Source organism: Mesoplodon bidens (genome assembly GCF_964165515.1).
Source record: "Mesoplodon bidens genome assembly, chromosome: X".
Classification (NCBI taxonomy): domain Eukaryota; kingdom Metazoa; phylum Chordata; class Mammalia; order Artiodactyla; family Ziphiidae; genus Mesoplodon; species Mesoplodon bidens.
The window spans coordinates 39,271,515-39,285,120 of NC_138163.1; positions in this window are offsets into that span (position 1 = coordinate 39,271,515).

Here is a 13,606-nt window from a genome sequence, read left to right on the forward strand (position 1 = left end):
TAAATGAATAAATAAAATCATTTTAACAGCTCTGTAGAATTACACTGTATGGCTGTATGATAATTTTTTGAACTATTCCTTCATTGGTGTCGATGGATATTTAGATTTTGGGGGAGTTTATTACTATTACAAACAGTGCTGCTAAAACATGCTTGTACATTTAATTTTTGTACATTTATGTGGGGGTTTATGTAGAAAAGAATCCTTCAAAGTGGAATTTCCAAGTCCAAAAGTACGTGTGATTTTAATTTTGGTAGTGTCACATTTACCTGCAAATAGATTATAACCATTTATATTCCCACCAACAGTTTATGCAAGTTACTTTTATCCACGTCCTTCCCAACACATGGTATTCTAAATTTTACTTTTTGCCAGTCTGATATATGAAATATAGTATCTTATTGTTTTAATTTGTTTACTTAGGAGTGAGGTAGCATCTTTTAGGTTTATGGGCCATTTTTCTTTTTCAGTAAACTTTGCCTTCTGCTGGCCATTTTTCTATTGAGTTGTTGGTTTTTATGAGCTCTTGGTGTCTTAAGGAAGTTCTCCTATTTTCTGTTATATGTGTTAATATGCATTTTCCAGTTTGTTTTTTTAATCTGAGTCTGATACTTTTTCACCACATAGATGTCCTTAAGTTATATATAGTCAATCCTTGAACTGTCTAATCTATTAACTATTCCTCCCTTTTGGGCAGGGCTTTGAGTGGAGGGCTCCTATCCAGGAGATACGAATTAGGAACTGTAGACTGGAGCTTTAATACCTGGCTAAGAAGTTTGACTTTATCATGTAGACAATGAGGAACCACTGCAGGGAAAGGGGAACTGTAGGGGTTCAAGAAGAGGGTTTTTCTAAAATTTAATTTAATTAATTTATTTTTTATACAGCAGGTTCTTATTAGTTATCTGTTTTATACATATTAGTGTATACATGTCAATCCCAATCTCCCAGTTCATCCCACCCCACCGCCCACTTTCCCCCCCTTCGTGTCCATACGTTTGTTCTCTACATCTTTGTCTCTATTTCTGCCTTGCAATTTGACAGTGTGGAAGGGTAGCTGATAGAAGGGAAGAAATGACAAAGTCAGGAAGATCGGATAGGAGGCTGCTGCATTATTAGTCAAGTGTACTGGAACAGAAGTCACTTAGGGGAGTTTTGGCAGGCTTGGAAATGTTTTAAGAGCTGGTCCAAAGGAAGCACTGAAAGAATGTGGTGACTTTTCTAGGTGATAGGAGGTACTGATTATTCTGAACTTCTGAAGGTCTATGATTCCATTAAATTAAATGGGTGCTGTCACTCGATTTGAAATATAAGTGCATTTTCTTTCCTGATTAGTCCAGTTCACCCAGCATTTACTGTGAGCTGCTGTATGCCTGCCCTTGTGCTTGGAGCTGGAGATAGAAAGATACACGTGGACTCTGGAATTCACAGTGTGGTAGGGAAAACAGAAAGAAGTGTAAGCCAGATATTATATTACAGTGTGGACATGCAGCAATAGAAATACACACAAGATATGGAAGTAATACAGAGGAGGGAGGGGAAACTGCCTGGGGAGGTCAGGTAGAGTATCACAGAGGATGGAATACATAGGAGCAAGATTTGAAAGGATGAACAGGAGTTTGCCAAGTGAAAAAGGGGGAAAGAATATTTCGAGAGGTCTGGATTACAGTGGTGCCTTTAAAGAGACTTGTGAATATTAATAGCTGAGTATCACAACTTTAAGAAGGAATAATGGGAGATGTGGCTGACGTGGCAAAGAAAGGCTCAGCTATGGAGGGCTTTGTATGCCCTACCAGGGATCTTGGAGCTTGAAACGCTGGAAAGGTTTTAAAGAGGAAGCAACTGACTAGGCATAGAGTTTAGCATCCTCCCTGGAGGGGATGAGACTAAAGTCAATGAGACCAGTTAGGAGGCTACTGCAAGAAGCGATGAGGGCTTGACTTTGGGGCAGGAGAATAGAGTGGAGTCAATTTGGGAAAGCGGAAATTTAAACTATAGATAGTTTATAGAAGATGTGAATTTCAACTAATTGTTTTTTCCTGGGGCAGTTTTTAATAGGCTTGATAATGCTCTTTCCGCTGGGATTCCTAATGGAAGGGATGTGTAAAACTGGTGGGACAGGAGTGGGAAGCATTTGGTTGTTAATCTTGAGCTTAATTTAGTGGTTCTCAACTTGTTTTCTGCCTCCGGAACTGTGAAATTGACATCCATCAGTAGCATTACTCATTACCCTGCGGTGCTTTTAAACTTGGGGGTGGGGGCTGGTGTGAGGAAAGTTACAGAATCTCCCAGGGAGCATGTATAGTTGGAAAAGGCGCCACTCTTCCTCCAAACACACACATGTCTGAGAATCCCTGGCATATTTTCAGCATCAGCATTGGTGGAAGAACACACACGTGCGCGCATGCACACACACACACACACACACAACTGGCAAATGAATTCACATTCACACAGAGTGTGTATATATATGCATTTTCTAAAACAGCCCCTAGTTACAGATTAACAGGAAGCAACATCATGACATTCTAGTTTTCTTCTCTGTGATGCTGTGATTTTTAATGCATCTCTGGTAAGTATAAATCAACTCATTGGGAGAAAGTTAACCCATGGGGAGAGAGTTAAGGGAAAAAGCATGGAACAAGTCCCCAATCTAGATAGAAGGGAATGTAAGATGACTAATTATTTTCATGCAGATGTGATTTTTGAGCTGGCAGCCGTTGTAAAGCTTCCAGAGCGTGGCAAGTAAGATAGCAAGTGCAGTATCTGGTGACAGTCGGAAGAGTGCTCTTTTAGGTTATGACCAGGCCATTCACTGAAGGGAGATGCACAGTGAGCAACACAGACTCTCAGGGAGGAAGGATTTGAGGCACCTGCAGTAACTTCTATGCCTGGTCAGAGTTGGCTCAGCAAAATGGTGATTTGCTTTCAGGTCCTTCTCTCTCCCCCTCATGGCATCGGCTTCCTGACCCACCTGCCTAGTATCATTAGGTTCGATCTCGCCTCCACCCAGCCCCTTTCCATTCTAACTGGCCCTCAGTAGAAATGTGGTCCCACTTCAGGGAGAATAATGGAAGTGTAGGTTGCATCAGCCTTGTCAATGTGTAAAAAGCAAATATTAGTGGGAATGTTTGATTTTTAACCGTGCCTTAAGCCAATGCAGTTCATAGATAAATATCAGTTGGCATAACAGCCACGATCTCCATCCTCACGGCGTTTAATCTAGTAGGGGAGATGGACAATGAACAAACAATTGTAATCATGACTCTTACTGGAGGGGCAGTATGGGCAATGAATCTTGAATTATGGGCTATTTAGGTAGAAGCAAATATTGGAGATATTTCGAGTGGAGTTGTTATCATTTCTTTTCTGATACCCCTTAAAACACACCCTAAAATTATCAGGGTACTTATCATCAACCTACTTATCAGGCTGAGTCTCTTAGAGGGACGTGGTCTCCATCACACCACAGGGGAGAGCTTTCTGTTCCCTGCTTGGGTTTTCTCACTGAACTCTTTCCTTGGCTAGCATCTGAGACATCATCAACTTGGGGAAGAAAAACAATATGTATAAAATATGGATTGTATCTGTAATATCAAATTATATTTTTAATATATAAACTCATCACCGATTCTTTTTAAAGATTATCCATTAAGGGGGAGACTCACATCAAAGACAAAAATGCAGACATGGCTCAAACTGACTGCATTTATGCATGAATCTTCCCTACAGTCCCTCTGCAGGGAGTGGTTTCTTCCCCTCTATCCTGTCACTTTTTGTTTTTTTGAGCCATTTTAATTTACACATGCCATAGAGGCTTTTCACGTGAAGACTCTTCCTGCTTCTTGTGCTGAAGGGTCTATTATACACCTTCATCTTTGCTCATTTAAGTGCTTGGAAAGCTCACATTCTCCAGAAACTGATTTGGAAGAAACCTAAGAAGCTCAGGAGGTAATACCCCTGAGATGGGAGGTCATTTTGAGTTCCATTTCCTAGTCATCTTGTGGAAAAATATCAGGTGCAGACTTTTGAAAGGTTAATTTTTTCCTCAGGTTGTAAATTCTGGCCTCATTTTCTTCTGAAAAACTGTCACAGGGTCATGATACTTCCTGGTAACCCCATATTTATTTATTATTCATGATTAACTAACCTGCTTACAGGAACATTGAGTTTCATTGTGGGTTTACATTTAGTGTTGGTTTCCACATCTGAGACTATAATTTCCAACGCTGAAAATCTTCTATCTGGCATGATATTTATTTAGTATAAAAAGTGTGTTTTTGTGGTAGAAGTATTTACAAGCCTGCTTTCTTGCAGGTATCAAGTGGGTTATAGAACATGGACAGTTGTGGAGTCACACAAAGATGGTGAGGCTAGTGCAGCCACATGTGTTCTTTGCTCATGGATTTGATACCATTACTAGACTGCGCCGGCATCATCAGAAACTGGAAGTGATGATCCCAATTGCTGCCACCAACTGGCTCCTTTAAGGTGAACAGAACATTCCCTTCAGTAGCATGGCCCAGAGAGACAAGGCTGCCTAGGCACAGAATGATCAGATTGGCAACTTGAAACAGGAATTTGATTCTGGATTGGCTATTGGAAGTTCCCCTATGTTAGCGATGGCCAGAAGTGAGCCAAGACTTTGAAACCAAGAAACCATGGCAAGGAAGAGTCTAGGGTTATACGTGGTCAGAAGTAATCTAAGAGTCTGGAATCCAGGCATATGGGCATGGGGCAGAGAAGAAATCACATCTCAGGCTTCCCTGGTGGCACAGTGGTTGAGAATCTGCCTGCCAATGTAGGGGACACGGGTTCGAGCCCTGGTCTGGGAAGATCCCACATGCCGTGGAGCAACTGGGCCCGTGAGCCACAATTACTGAGCCTGCGCGTCTGGAGCCTGTGCTCCGCAGCAAGAGAGGCCGCGACAGTGAGAGGCCCGAGCAGCACGATGAAGAGTGGCCCCCGCTTGCCACAACTAGAGAAAGCCCTCGCACAGAAACAAAGACCCAGCACAGCCATAAATAAATTAATTAATTTAAAAAAAAAGAAAGAAAAAAGAAATCACATCTCTGAGGTCAAGGCAGTGAGAAATCTAGAATTGTAGGTACTTTCAGATCAAGAACCAGCTGTTAAAGCACAGAGGTAAATCCTATTCTAGGTCAGGGATTGTTTAACTTCTGGGTCTTTTGGTAGTTCAGACTGAGGCTAGAACTTCTGACTGAGGTAGCCCTTGAATAGGCATGTAGCTAAAAATACATCTCACCCAGCTAGGGCAGGGCCAGGAGACCTAAGAACCATAAAGAATCATAAGCCCAGGGAAAACTGGGTTATAATGATGATCCCGGTAATGATGATAATAGCAAATATTTATTAAGTATTTAATGTGTTGACATGCTTCATCTCGTTTCATCTTTACAGCATCCCCTGTGTAGGTACAATTACTATATCTATCTTTATAAATGGGAACATGCAGCCAATGAAAATTTTAGTAATTTTCCCAAGATCAATAAGGTGATAAGTTGCAAAGACAAATTGCATACACTGCCTCTTTTTGATTGTAACTATATAGGCTGACATTGATGCTGAGAACTCGGCCTCTGTGCACTCTGCCGAATTGAATCTTGGAGACAGAGCTTTGGGTGGGACACAGCAGGCTCCTGCCCTCAAAAACTGTGTCCTCCACCCAGGAGGATTTGGTGGGGTGTTTTATAGCAATAGTTCAAGGGTGGGGTTGTTGATAAGATTAGGTTAGGGCATGTGCAGGGCCTATACTCCTTTAATCTGGTCTCAGGTAATCTTTTGATGAGCTTCTCTGGTTGCTTTAATCTGGCCTCAGGTGGTCTTCTCTGGTATGAAGAATGGTGACATCTTCCATTTGTTGGGTTTTAGTTCTATAAAGAGCTCAAAGATATTGTTATGTTCATCCTTTGAGGAGGAACCAGGACCCTGCCCCAAGGCTGCACTATTGTTTTTGGCTACTCCTCCTTTTTCTTTGCATCCCCTCCCTTCCCTGATTAGCAACTGTTTGAACCTACCCTTTGGGACTCAGGGAAGGTCATGGAGGCTGGAGTCTGTTGCCTACAAACAAGGAACAGGGGACATGGAAAGGCTTCTATGCCCAGGAGCCCCACAGGGTCCTGCTTGGTTTCAACATTACCCTTATAGCACCACCCACCCACACAAGAAATGAAGATCATCATTTACTGAAAGGAGTAGAGAAAACATTGGTAACATGGCTTACTTAACTAATGCTTCTCAGTCTTTTCTGATCTGTTCTCTTGAAACCTGCTTGACAAACAGCCTTTCAGTAGTTTTAGTTGGTCAATTCAATAGTTATATTCTGGGGACCTATTCTCTGCTTAGTGCTATACTGGGCTGTCTAGGGTTGTCTTTTTGACAAGTTCTCATTGAAAGGAAAACGGTTCAGAATAGTAATATTTAACTTCTTTACATTATACCCAACTCTGTGGTACGACTGCTTAATGTAATTAATTAATTCTTCCATCCTCGGACCATTATCTTTTGACTCTTTGTCCTTGGCTGATTACAGGCATGATTAAAAACAATACTCCAGAGATGTTGCCCTCTGGGCCCACTTACTTCTCTCTTCTAGGTAGAATCTTTGTTGCCCTTGTTTCAGATAAGCCCTCCTTTGTCCAATTACTGCTTTTCAGGTAGCCTGACTGGTTGCTGTCATACCCCTTAGGTCTATAGAAACGCTATCCTATGAAGCTGATCTCAAGCAATAATACTTCTACTTTGGCTGAAGAATCAGTTGCTTATTTTTCACTTTGTACCTGGGCCTATGCAGAAGATGTCTGTTTTGATACCATTGGCATTTTCTGATATTAGCCTGGGTAGTACATATAGGATTTGTGATAGGTTTTTGACTCATTTTTTCTCCAAATTAACTCCAGAGTCACAGATCTGTCAGGGTTATTTGTCTCCTGAACTTTTTTTTCTATCTTACTTTCACTAAGCCTTACATCTTTGCCTCCAACTTTCTGTTTAGCATATCATTTACATCCTAGTTCCTCATTTTCTCAGACTGTAAAATGGGGGTAATCATTCTTGTGCATTCCTTGCCCACAGGGGTAGCAGGAGGATGAATGTCTTCTGCCTGTGGAGTCCTTTGGGCCCTTGGGGAAGTTGATACTCTATTAATTCAAGACAGTAATATTGAGAAAGGATGATGGTTATGAACACGTATAAATTATTTAGAGTTTGATCCTCTCAATTTAAGTTTACCCAGAGTATTTTATAGCGTTTGTACAGATTTCAGAGGCCACAACAGATCTTTCTAAAGCCATGAAGAGTTTTCAGGCATATGCTGATATTAATTTTAGTAAAATATGGGATTTCCCTGTAAGTAAGATCATTAAAATAATTGATTATTGGAGCACATTACTTTATAAAAGTACTCCAGAGAGGGACACAAACTATCTCTCAGGCTAAAATATCATAGACACTGTGATTGCAAGCCACAAAAGACTTTAGGAATATGTCATAAGGGAAAATAGAGTCTTGAGAGGGTGAGAAGAGGAGTCTGCTGTTGCTTTTCTTCACAATAAAGGGGAATGCAAAACTCCGGCCATCCATTTTTATTTTAAAATTGAGGTAAAAAGCTACTGACTAGGCCATGCATGTGAACAAAAATGACATTGGAGGTTGAAACGGAGCTTAAAAGGACTACATATTCTCCGAAAGTATTCTACTATCCCCATAGAATAGGCAGGAAAAAATATCAAGCAAGGGATAAAGGATTCCGCATGGAAGGGGAGGCTCTTCCTGACCCCTATGGTAATACTTTATTTAAAAAGTTCATTCTTCCTCTGCTTCCTCCTGTGGCACAATGTGCATTTTGGGAGGGGTGGTCGGAGTGGAGGTGGTTAGGGCACTGTGGGGAGATGACCTTGTGTGGCTCTGCACCCATCACTGGACCAGCTTGCATAGGACACTTTACCCGGTCCTGCTCTCACCCTAAGAGGAGTAGTTATGAGCCCATAGAATCAGGCACAATCTCCACAACCCACACAGAGCTGGCAGGCAATCACTGCACTTAAAATCTCTGTCCCATTTCCTCTCTTGACTTCCCCTTGAACTTTCTGTGTCTTCCTCCATTCACTTTGGCTTTGTGGATTTATATTTCTTGTTCTTCTCATTTAGAGGTTTTTATTGAAATCAATGTCCCTTCAAAATGATGAAAGGAAGAGATGAATTTTAACTATACAAGTAAATAGCCAATCACTGATACATCAGACAACATCCCATCATCCACTCAGGAACCTCTGAAAGGGAAGATTACTGCTGTTGCATGGGATGGCTGACTTGATTAAACTATGTAGAGGGTTTTTTTAATTCTAATATAGTACCATCATCAAATGTTATCATGAATATTTACATACTCATCAAGATAAAGAGGGGCTTTTCAGATTTTTCTGTTGGGTTTTGTTTGAGTCCTTTGATAACTGAAACAGAGCTGTTGACTATTCTGCTCTTACTTTCTTGCATGTTCACAGAATTGTGGCAGCAGGAATAGTTAAATTCTTTCACAGAATGTAATGTACAAGTACTATAGGTTCTATAGCATTTGTCATCCCTGAGTAGTGTAAGGGAGGGAAAATAAATTTTCCTCTATCCTTCTTGGTTCTGTTAGCAAACACAAGTTCGTGTGCCCGAGGCACAGTGAGGCCAAACAAACCTAAACGTTTGGAGCAGAGGAAGGTTTATTGAAGGGCCAAGCAAGGAGAATGGGTGGATCATGCTCAAAAAACCCAAACTCCCTGATGGTTTTCGGGGAAAAGTTTTTATAGGCAAAACTTGGGGTGAGGGCTGCAGGCTGTGTGGCTTTCTTCTGATTGGTTGGTGGTGAAGTAACAGGGCGGTGCTCCAGGGATCTTGTGATCAGCCTGAAGTTACCATCCTCCACCTGTTTGGGGGGCCTTAGTTCCTGCAGAAGAACTCAAAGATATGTTTATGTATGTCCCTTGAGGAGGAACCAGGACCTTGCCCTGTGCTGCACTATTGTTTCTTGCCTGCTCCTCCTTTGTTTTTGCAGCCCCTCCCTTCCTTGATGAGCAACTGTTTGAGTCTGCCCTTTGGAACTCAGGGAAGGTCTAGGGGGCCAAATGAAGTCTATTTCCTAGAAACAGAAAACAGGGGACATGAGAAGGATTTGTACCCAGGAGGGCCCCATAGGGAACTGCTCTGATTCAGTTCTTGGCTGAGACACCCCCTATAATAAAAAGATTAACAGGAGAAAAAGAAACAAAAATTTAATAACATGTATACTTCCTGTATACATGGGAGAGACCCAAGAAGACTAACTAACACTCCAAAATGGCACAAACTGCCACCATAAATATCATCTCCAGCTAAAGACAAAAGAAGATGCTTGGGCATTGAGAAGGGGGCAGTTCCAGCAGGCTATCAGGAGAAGCACAGCAAAGGATAGTATGCTTGTTATACAGATGTAAGTCCTTGCATTCTGCACTGATAAGAGTTTCTAGAGATTTAGTCATCCTCCTCTCCCTGGTACAGAGATGAAAATGCCTTACAAGTGGAGATTTTCCTCATAAATGTATAAGTCTCTTATAAAAGAGTAACTTCTACTCAGTTTTCTGAGTTTTTTTTTTCTGTTTCTGAAAAATAACCAGTATGCCCAAGAGGCATATTTTGGGGTGGTGAATTCTGCTCCCCTTCAATAGCAAAGCTTTTAACAGTTTTAGGACTTAGAAGAAGACATGATTCAATTCTCAGCCCCAGAGTGCATATTTGTATAATTATTTAAAGACAGGTAGTGTCATGAAGTGGAAAGGGTATAGAATGTGATGTCAGAATACCAGTCTAGTATGTATTAATTAATCACCGTGCCCAAAGCCACATAGGAAATAAGTGGCCAAACCGAAACTCAAACCTAGGTTTGACTGACTAGATGTCCTATACGTCTAAACTCTAGCTGGGCAGGCCATCAGGTATAATAACTTATCCTATAATAATACCTGCCATACTGTATTGAGCATATACCATGTTCTAGACACTGCACTTTACATGCATTATCACATTTAATATATCACAGCTGAGGACATTGAAACTTCAGCTGTCTGTATGATTCTGAACAAGTCACTTAATTTCTCTGGACCTTGATTGCCTCCTCTTTTTCCAAGCTTTCTAACTCTTAATTGCCGACAAAAGAACAATCAGGTGGTGCATATGATGATGACACTGAGATTCTGCCATCAGGGCCCTAGGTCCACAAGTCTCCCCTCCCTCACTCAGTTCCTTTTTGCCTTCTGAAACTCTGTTATCTGACATTGGTAACTGCTCCTGTTGCCTTCCCAAGAACTTCCTCTCCATTCTTTCCCTCTCTCTTGTCTATGTCTCCTACCTTTTGTTGACTGAAAAAAAAAATGCAAATGTGAGAGTTGTGAATTAAGTATTATTTGGGGCAAAATGAGGACTATAACCTGGGAGACAGCATCTCGGATAGCTCTGAGGAACAGCTCCAAGAGGCAGGGAGAAGGTCGGTGTTACATATGACTTTAGTGAAGGGGGACATGCAGTCAGGCACGCATTTTGGCAGAGCCTTGCAGCTAGTCACGAGGAGCAGACGTCACTGTCAATGATTTTAGTGCTTTTCTAGATATGAGGAGATATAAGAATTGGGCTCATAAAATCTTCTCCTAAAAATATCTAACTGTCTGAAGACCTGTTCTGCCAGGTTTTCCCAGAGCACAGAGTGCCTCACTCCTGATCTCCACCTTGAACTCCTTTCAGGGGATGTTGGAGGTCAGCAGCTGCAGTGGCTCATGATTTAATCCTTATAGAGGTAGATGGCAAGTGTCAATCTGTAGTTGGCACTTTTTCCCCCCTATGGGCACTTAAATGTACCTGTGCATCCACCCCGCCCTTTAAACGTATCACAAAACTCTTCCCTCAAAACTGTGTTCTTCCTGTTAATGCTCTCTTTCCATTTAAAAAGCAAAAAATTTTAAATGAGTTGTCTTCACTCATCATCTCTATTTTCTCACCTCCTGTCACTGTTAATTCCACTGTGATCTGGCTTCTGTCCTGACTACTGTCCCCTCCCTGTATATTCGTTTCCTATGGCTGCTGTAACAAATTACCACAAATTTAGTGGCTGAAAATAACACCTATTTATTATGTTACACTTCCACAGGAGTCTGACTAGGTCTCGCTGGGTTCAAACTAAGGTGTGGAAAGGGCTGCGTTCCTTTCTGGGGGACATTTAGGGGAGAATTCGTTTCCTTGACTTTTCTAGCTTCTGACAGCTGCCCACATTTTCTGGTTCATATTCCATTTCCTCCATCTTCAAAACCAGCAATGTCGGTTGTATTTCTCTGGTTCCCTCTTGCATGGTAACTTCTCCCTTTGACTACAGGAAAGATTTTTCACTCTTAAGGACTCATGTGATTAGATTGGGCTCACTTGAATAATCCAGGGTAATCTCTCCATCTCAAATTACTTAATTAAAACACATCTGCAAAATTCCCCTTGTCATGTAACCTCATACATTCATAGGTCTAGGGATTAGGACATGGGGGAGATTATCCTGTCTACCCCCCCCACCCCGCCTTATATACTTCTCACTGAACTCACCCAAGACCTCATTGTTGAGAAGTCCAATGGGTACTTTTATTACTTGTCTTACTGTACTTCCTGTCTACATATGACAGTGTTGACAAACTCTTCTTTCTTGAAACTCTCTTAATTTCTCTTCTTTTATGATCAGTTCTTTTCTGTCTTTCTGGTCTTCCTTTACTTCCTCCTTTAAACATTGCTGTTCTCCAGAATCCAATCTTCAACTCAATTCTCTTCTATCTGTACAAAAATCTCCTTCTGTTATCTCATCCATTTCCATGAGTGAAAATGAAGTTACATTCACTGATGGCCACATTTTATAGCCACCTCTAGAGTCTAGAACTATATGTCTGACTGTGTACAGTGAAATCTTTTCAGAATGTTAAGTCTTGAAGATTTACTAAAGGCTAAAGATTTAAGTCTTTAAGGGATATAATTGACAAATAGGAATGTATATATTTAAGATGTACAACTTGATGTTTTGATCTACATATAAATTGTGAAATATCACCACACTCAAGCTAAATAACATATTCATCATCTCACAAAATTACCACTTATTTTTTGGTGAACACTTAAAATCTACCTTCTTAGAGAATGTCAGGTACACAGTACAGTATTGTTAACTATAGTCATCATAATGTATCAATACATTAGATCTCCAGAACTCATTCATCTTGCAATACTGAAACTTTGTACCCTTTATTCAATGTCTCATTTCTCCTTCATTCCTGCCCCTGGCAACCACCATTCTGCTGTTTGATTCTGTGAATTTGACTATTTTAGATTCCACATATAAATGAGATCATGCAGTATTTGTTTTTATGTCTGGTTTATTTCACTTAGCATAAGAGTAAGCAAAACTGTATGATACTGGCATAAAAACAGGCATATAGATCAGTAGAATAGAGAGCCCAGAAATTAATCCACACATCTAGTTAACAGATCTTCAACAAAGGTGCCAAGAACATGCAATATGGAAAGGATAGTCTCTTCAATAAACGGCGATGGGAAAACTGGGTATCCATGTGCAGAAGAATGAAATTGGACCCTTATCTTACACCAAATACAAAAATAGACTCAAAATGTATTAAAGGCTTAAATGTTAAGACCTGAAACTGTAAAACTACTAGAAGAAAACAAGGAAAAAACTTCTTGACCTTCGTCTTGGGAATGATTTTTTTTTTTTTTTTGGTCATGGCACCAAAAGCACAGGCAGGAAAAGCAAAAATAGACAAGTGGGATTGAATCAAACTAAAAAAAGGCTTCTTTCACAGCAAAGGAAATAATAAACAGAGTGAAAAGGCAACCTGTGGATTGGGAGAAAACATTTGCAAACCATATATCTGATAAGGGATTAATATCCCAAATTTATAAGGAACACAACTCAATAGCATACACCACAACAACAGTACCTAATTTAAAAATGGGCAAAAGAATGGATTAGACATTTCTCCAATAAAAAAGAAAAAAAACATACAAATAGCTAACAGGTAACATGAAAATATGCTCAACATTACTAATCATCATGGAAATGCAAATCAATCCACAATGAGATATTACCTCATACCTGTTCCAATGGCCATTGTTAAAAAGATGAGAGATAACAAGTGTTGGTGACGATATGGAGAAAGGGGAATCCTGGTGTACTGTTGGTGTGAATGTAAACTGGTAAGGCAATTATGGAAAACAGTGTGGAAGTTTCTCAAAAAATTAGAACTACCACATGATCCAGCAATACCTAATCTGGGTATATATCCAAAGGAAATGAAATCACTATCTTGAAGAGATATTTACACTGCTATGTTCACTGCAGCATTTGTCACAATAGCCAAGATATGGAAAAACCTAAATGTCCTTTGACAGACAAATGGATAAACACACACATATAGCCTTTAAGAAGAAGAAAATTCTGCCATCTGTAATAACATGGATGGACCTACAGTCAGATCTTTACATGGATGTCTCACAGGTACCTCAAATTCAGCATGTTCAAAAGGGA